The sequence below is a fragment of the Zingiber officinale genome, chromosome 5B, assembly GCF_018446385.1.
Source record: "Zingiber officinale cultivar Zhangliang chromosome 5B, Zo_v1.1, whole genome shotgun sequence".
Taxonomy (NCBI): Eukaryota; Viridiplantae; Streptophyta; class Magnoliopsida; order Zingiberales; family Zingiberaceae; genus Zingiber; species Zingiber officinale.
The window spans coordinates 21,667,663-21,676,209 of record NC_055995.1 but is presented as its reverse complement, the minus strand read 5'-3'; the positions used below and the strand labels follow the sequence as shown (position 1 = coordinate 21,676,209).

Below are 8,547 nucleotides of genomic sequence, written 5' to 3'. Positions count from 1 at the left end.
CATCCTCGAAATACCAGGATCATCGAGTCCCTGAAAACATCTAAGGCACTGTAAGCCTCTATGGCAAAAACCAAGACACATAATGTCCGTATCACAGACATTCCTATCCATAGGATCTCCAATAATAAATCGAAAAAAATCTGATCATCAATAACATAAATCACCAAAGAATAAATCCTCCAGAGTGAGAGCAATGCTCCATCACAGGAAACACCACATATGTGGGAGCAACGCTCTACCACAAGAAATCCTCAACATGTGGGAGCAACACTCCACCACAAATAATCTGAAATATGTATATGCAATAAATATAGGAGCAATGCTCCGCTACCAGCAATCCGTGATATGTGGGAGCAACGCTCCACCACAAAACAATACCCAAGTACCCCAAGGCACCTAACTATCCGGCTAGAGACTGTACAAGATCTCTCTACCACAATTCGCTGTGGTTAGCCTAGGATATAACAACCTAGTAACTAATCAAATCCATCATCAACTCTATCAGCATCCTAGTGGGTCATCCACTGATAGGAAAATTAGTTGATGAGTTAATTCAACAAATGACATAATGCAGTCACTCCACATTCTGCATTCAGTATAAGTAGAATCATCATACTACTACCAATGTATACACCTAGCACACAAGCTCACACAACATATGTATGATCAACAAAATCCTCCAATTATTATACACCAAACATACTCACACCTCAGGTATATTCAGTATGATACCTCCAACAATACATACCGAACACGTGTGCAAAATCAATGTAGGTAAAATCAATAATACACCTCAAACAGCACCCACATGACATATCTTCACCTATGCCCAGAGTATAACCAACATATACTTCCAATAAAGCATACTAAACTCAGGTGCACTCACAAATCAAACATATCAAAAAGTTACCTCAGATACCACACCAAACACATATGTACATATCCCAACTCAGATTAAATCGACAAAATGCCTCCATCAAAACACCACCGATGTACTTATACTACATCTCGAATTTAATCAACAAGATATCTTCAATAATACATCCAGATACATACACCGAACTACATATCTATAATCCACTAGGAACCTTCAAACCATATCAGAACATGGTTACATATACTACTTGCAAATGGACAGTCTACCACAGGACTCCTACAACACATAACAATCATAATATACATCCAATATAGACATGCAAAATCAGCATACCAGCTCAATCAAAGAGACCAACCTTATGCTACCAATACCCATGGGTTACGGTATATCTAAACAAAATTCATGCATATGAATCAAGCATGAATACATCAATCAAAAGCAACCCAAAATAAAGCAGCCTAATCATCCAGTAACAACCCTGCTATAGGTTCAAAGGAACTAGTATCGGACATGAAAGATATACACACCATGGTATAACATTGTAAGTCAATGTCATACACTACCAAGACTATATCTAATGGGGAAAATTTTATCATCATAAATCCAAATGTACTCTTCCAGTATACACTAGTAACGATTGTATCCCATAAGTGTTAAGCAATTAGCTCTACACTTCCTTACATCAGCGGGGTCACATATCCCAAAGCACCCTCTAAGTTATCCCACCAGGTATATATACAATCCACGGTCAAAATCTTCATGGAATAGGATACATCGATCCTTTATAACCTATCCAAGCCGATAATGATATATGACTAAATCAGTCATTTTCACGTCAGTACAAAACATGTACTCAAATGTACTCTAGATACATAACTAAGCACAATAACCTAAAGGTTCGAACCTCTAAAGATAGAGTATGGCAATCCTCTACTGATCAACCAACAAAAGTAAATCATTCATCTACTAACTAATCAAGAATACCTTAATCCTCCACAAGCAACTAAGGTATATCAAACCACAACTACCCAACTCGACAAACATAAATCAGTCTTCTACTGACCGATTTAACAAGAGTAAATCAATATTTACTGACGAAAATTAACTAAGATAAAATGGTATACAACATTGTCAAATAACTAAATCAGTTCATGAGTCAATTCAACACTAATTACATCAACTCAAACTAGAAAATGTCAACCCACATAATATCATATGTATAAATGTGTACGACCCAAAAGATAAAAGTCAGGATTCAAGAACAACAAACACCCTCATTTTTTTTTTTATTCTCACATATATCAGCCCAAACAATATCAGGTGAATAAGTCTCTACTTCCCATAAGAGCTTATTAGCATTCAAAACATCGATCATTATTTATCCACACAGTCTAATATCAGAGGAAGCAATTATTAATTTTTATCATCCTGTTAACTAACCACAACTAACCAGATTTATTAAAATCTCATAGGTACTCTAAACCATAACTCTCTAGCACCCAATTTATAATCTGATCACGTATTATAATCATCAAACCTGTGAATATCATATATGACACTCACTATGTCACCATTAACGACAACCCAAATAATAGATCATCAAAATAGTTATCCACTAATAGATCATCAAAATAAATATCTAGTAATTGATCATCAGACAACCACATAACATTTACTCTCATAAATCATTAGAAATCAACATATCATAATATCTTATATCACAATATCCCTCAACCTCAAACCATTCTCAACAATGATCAAACATGGTAACCCCCAATGACCAATTTTCATCGTACCTGGTACCCTAATATCCAAAAGATATGAGTATAAAACTCTCCTGGCTAAGTCAACAGGAATATGTAGGTATCATCCACTACCCAACTAACTATAGCAGAGGCTGATATGTGCCTCCATCTCCTACGAGTAGTAACAGAAGCTAACACTACTGATGGTATGATAAGAAAAATCACCAGAGATTATAATCCTTTATCTCTATTAAGGTCAACCATGCTCAATGGCTAACCCATCACATGTAATATGTGCTACTACAACCAAACAGGTACTACATAAAGAATGCTAATACCTATCATAAACTATAAAATTAAACATCATACCTATATGTCGTCTGGAGATGTTCCATCGTTGTCCAGTCCCCAAAATGACCTCGGAATTCCGTACGAGAAAACAAACACCGGAAATCCATATAAATCCAAAACGGAAATCCAAAACATATACATAATGAAGAAATCCGTACAAACCGAAATAGACATCCAAAAATCCAGAACACCAAAAGCAGGTATCCATAACCTGCTCTGATACCAATAAATTGGTATCAGATAAATCTCGAAAATCCAAAATATAAAAATCCAACAAGTATCGCCAAACTTTGGCGCTCTGATACCATATCAATTGGTATCAGGTTATACCAACTATGCAAAATACGAAAACAAAGATCGTAAAAATCCAGAACACACAGCACGTATCGTATACCTGCTCTGATACCACTAAATTGTCACGCCCCAAAGGAGTCTCTGCAGCATCTCCCCTGTACGGTGGACAATATGAAATTTTCTACATATCACATATACATCAGCCACAAGCGGCTGGAACAAAAAATAAAACAAACACCACGCAGTTTATAAAATATTCACCTCTGGGTCACAACCACGCAGTTAATAATAACAATAACAATAAGACTCTGACTCAAATCCACCCTACTCCACTACACTCGTAAAGCTCAAATCCAACGAACTCACCTCTTCGCCTTCGCAGGCACGTAGTAGAAAAATCCAATATCATATAAAAATCCATCAAAAGGTATCACTCCATACAATATCCATAGGAAAAATCCAAAGACAATACTAAAACAAAGTCCGATATAGAAAAGATCAAAATAAAACAAATAACGAACTAGTAGAGAACTGGCTCTACGTGCAGATGGGGGCCAGCGACTCGGACAGCCTCAACCCGAAAATATCAACAATGGAGGCGGGTGAGTCCAACACTCAGCAGTACATCTGATATGCATAATAAAACAAATAATGGACAACACTAATCATGCGTACTCACGAATACGAAGGAATAAATGCAACGAAACGAAATCGAGATAATCGATAAACCGAATCAAGGTACAAAGGTAACAGTCGTCAGATCGAAGAAATCATAATCTCAGTATGCATGTCAATCAAATGCATCCATACAATGCAGATATAAGTGCAAGAATCACAACAATAAAATGCAATAAATGCATATGGTGACTGTGCACTCGGACATCACTTGCTCCCGATAAGGGATCGAGTGGACGAATGTCGGAGTACTCCTGTCCTCGGCCCCAAATCATAAATGGGGAGCTCAATGCTCTCATCCACAACGACGGGGAGGAAAAATCTCTGCCGGCTACCACGCTGAGTCTCCTGACCAACGGAGCCAAACAGAGTCCACCATCTGCCGGCTACCACGCTGCTACCCTAAATGCCAACGGAGCCAAACAGAGCGGAACTGACTGCCGGCTACCACGCTGAGTCACCTGACCAACGGAGCCAAACAGCAGAACCGCCACACACCAGCCAGATATACAACTAATCCATGGGTGGTGTGTGCAGTACATGTAACTGGCGATGGGCTCAACCATAGTGGAGCCGACAATCGCACATCATCCAAACATGATGCATGATACTAAGCATGGCAATCTCATGAATAGCATAGCAAGATCCATACATAAATAAAAGGTGTACCACAAGTCAATGTATCAGATGGAAGGTACACAAACAGATAGGGTATCATATAAACCCTAGGTCCTGAACATGATGTATCACATGGTTGGGTCACTACCGAAAGTATGTATGGTCAGATAAATAATAACATGCAGTGCATAATAAATAAACAAACAACATGTAACAGATCATGTAGTGACCAACCGAATCAAATGGAAACACAATTCTTGCTATATGTTAAACACTTTATCATGCATATCAAAAGACATAAGTCAAAGTACCCGCCTCCAAATGGAAAGAATCGTATCCGGTCCAAACTCGACATCAAGATGCTCGTCTCGCGTCAAAGTCCTGTGTCAATCACATAATTTTATTTAGATAATTACATATATAGCAAATAGCTAAATAAGATTCCCAACCCTATTTAGGGTAACCCCTAATCAAAGTACGATCACTAACTAACCAATTACATAGATTCCAACTCTTAAAGAAATCTGTTACACATCCATATTAACCCAACATCTAGATTAAACTAACCTTAACAGCTTCCTCCTTAAAACCCTCAGCTGAACCAAGATCAGCCGCAGCAGATTGAAATCCCTAATCTGCCATATAAACCAAATCCACACAATTATCAATTCCTCCACAATAGAATCTGAGAACAGAATCACAACCTACCTCCAATCCAGATCAATGAGAGAAAGAAGAATTCGATATCCGAAAACTGGTACTGTGGCGCTGCCCAAAGTCAGGACCCGTGTGTTCTTGCCGATAAACAGAGAGATAGATTGGTGCTAGGCTCGCGGCATCTTCGGCCTGGAAGGTCGGAGGAAAAATCGACGATGCTAGGGCACAAAGGAAAATGGCAGTCAACAATAAGGCAGGGGGAAAGAGGGCCTCGGCTCCGTGCTCCTTGCTCTGGTCCAAAACTAATCCAAGTAGAGACATGGCGGTGAGAAACTGAGAACAGAAGGGAGAAGCAACCTCACCCTCGGCAGTGGCACGCAAAGGAAAATTAGGGCAGAGGGAAGATGGTTGTCGGCGCTAGGGTTTTCCTTGGCCGAGGGCTTGTACGCAGAAAAGGGCGGCGTCGGCGCGGGGTCGGCACTGCTTCGCGCGGTGTCGGCGGCTCGGGAAGGAATTGGAGGAAGAGGAAGAGGAAGAGACCGCTCGGCGATTAGGGCTCGGAGGAGGGCGTCGGGCGCGCGGGGGAAGAAGGAGAAGTCGGGCACGGGTTCGGCGTCGAGGGAAGGAAATAAATAAAAAGAAAAAGGAAAAGAAAAGGAAAAGAAAATAACTTTTCCTCACTTAAATGGGTAGTCTAAACAGGCTTTTCCGGGCCCCGTTTTCATCCCCGTTAACTCGTCCATACGAGCTCCGAAAAATTCCCAAAAAATTTCCAAAAATTCCCTTATCATTATTCCTCATTTTTCCGGCATTTTACAACCTGCATTTTGCCGATCACATCTTGCGATGTTATGATGATACTCACATTCTTTCTTCCTTTATGCACTATGCCAGTGACTATACATCGACATTACATTATATATATTTCAAAATGTCATTCATGTGTCTAGTCTCATCACTAGAGGATAGGTACATATGCCCTACTGCCACATTTTGACTTTTATATTTTTTACCATAGGGGTAGATATGACCCAGGGTACACTTACTTCCCTTAATGCATATGATGAGATTGGTCAATGTCAGCTTGCATTAGTGCATATAGAGATTACAAGGGGGATTGGCTTGGAGAGTGGGTCCTCAGTCATCCATTCCGAACGAGGCCGATGAGGATATCTCACTAGTCATTCTAGCTGAGGTTGATGAGGCGGCTGTAACCATGGGGGAGGAGGTGACAGCATTTATGATTGATGAGCTCTTTGCACCTCTTCTGACCCTAATCCAACCCTCTACCTCACTTTCCCTAAAGGATCGCCTTGTTAAAATTGAGGAGTCTTCTGTACAAATCCAACAGTCAGTCTCGGAGGAATTTATCTCTCTTCACGATGAGATGGCCACTGGCTTTAGGCGTCTAGACCTACAGATGTAGGTCATACTTCAAGCCTTACGAGTGACTGAACAGTCCCCACCTCCACTACCAATGATGACTAGACACTATTTTTGTTCAGTGTAGTTATATATATTATTTGTTTTCTTTACTTAATCTATCTACTCAGTTACTTATTGACTACTTTGGATAATCTAGTAAATTCCTTTTTAAAATTTTAATTAAAGAGTAGGATGTGTTTCTCCGTAAACAACTTTTAAATTTTATAAAAATTTAATTTTCTTAAAATCCCATTTTTCTAGTGTTTCAAAATTTATTTTAGCCTTAGTCTAGGATGAATCCCTAAAAAGCATGATCTTATAGATCTAGGCAATGAGCATCTCACAAGCACACTAGGTCTGCCTTAATTATGTATTCAAAAACTTAGAATGATGTGAGATGCGTAGATCTCTTGCCTGAACTTCAGATGTTGATATCAGTGCATCAACATAAGTCTAGGAGAAAAATATAACAGTACATTGTTCAAGTTAAGTAGTCAATTTTTAGCAAATTTTTAAATAGACATTATTAATTAACTTGACTAACCAAGTGAATACTGTTATCTTTTGATAATTAGTTAGTAACAGAAGATTAGACATTTAAGGATAATTTATAGATGAATATTATTTTTTAAAGTAATATCAGGTTAAGGGAGAAGATATTTAAAAATTGCTTTCAAAAGTTTTTTTTCAAGTTGTTTCAAACTGTTGATTTGCAAATTCTTTTGAAACTTTATTAAAACATATTTTGCGAATGTTTCTAAAATTATTCTATAATTTCTTTAGATATATTTTGAAACATATTTTGAAAATTACTTTATGTTGGAACCCCAAGGTTGTTTTGGTGTGATCAATAAGTTAAGTTAGGTCCTGTGTGCTTTTAATTTTGTGTCTAAGTGTGCAGGAGCTTAGGAGCACAGGTAGTCGAGTGGAAGACGCAGCTAGCGAGAAGGATGGCACACGGTGCATCCGAGGGGTGAGGCGCTGCGAAAGAGTATGTTGGTTGCTACTCGGAATACCGTCCTAGTTCCCCTGTATAAAAATTTGTACAAGCATAGAATTATCCTATCTACCCATGTGCTCTACTAAAGTTAAATTTGGATTGCAAACAATGCTTAACATTATTAATCCAAATTTCCCTTTAGAAGTTAAACTTGGATTGGGAATGAAACTTAACATTCTTACTCCAAGTTCAACCGATGTGTTCTTCCTAAGTTAAACCATATTACAGAAGTTATCAAATATCTATTTCTAAGATCGGCTTCCAGATTAAACATGGCAAGACACTAGGCCTTCTTAGGTATGGGATCATCCACCACTTCCTAGACAAAGCCTCATAGAGAAATTGGATATTTAACTTCTTACACTAAACTAGGTTTAACTATAGAGACCTCAATAGAAACACATTATCGAAACATGAAATCGAAAAATAAAATCGATAACAAAAATGATAACTTAAAAACCGATAACCTCTTGTGTTTGGTTTTTCAAGATCTATACAAAAGATGAACTAGTTATGATGCGAAAACTAATAACTAGTTATACCTTTTATAGCTTATAGACCTCTTGATCTTCTATTGTATTCCTCTCCTTCTCTTGGACTTCGCATGGGCGACGATCTTCCAAGATGAAATCCACTCAAGCCTTCTCTTCTTGCTTCCAAGTTTTGGCCACCAATAACCTTTAAGGATGATGAGTTTCAGCCACCAACCAATCTCCAAGGGATGCTAGGAAACAATGCCTCCTTTCTCTTATTCTTCTCCAAACAAATTCCGGCCACCAAAATCTCTCTAAGAAGGTGATGTCGCCGGCCACAAAGAAGAAGAATAGGGGAAGAGGAAGGGTCGGCAACAAGGAATAAGAAAGGAAGAATAATAGATGTGTTATTGGGTGAGGCACCTCCTCCTC

General features: G+C 38.6%; 1 long non-coding RNA gene across 1 annotated transcript; it reads right to left on the bottom strand.

Moving 5' to 3' along the window:
- Positions 1 to 4,883: 4,883 nt before the first annotated feature.
- Positions 4,884 to 5,338, bottom strand: LOC121987286. The gene is made up of 3 exons (XR_006113469.1): positions 5,269 to 5,338; positions 5,128 to 5,195; positions 4,884 to 4,941 (listed from the first exon to the last, which is right to left on the bottom strand). It is a non-coding gene; the product is annotated as an uncharacterized LOC121987286 (long non-coding RNA).
- Positions 5,339 to 8,547: the final 3,209 nt, after the last annotated feature.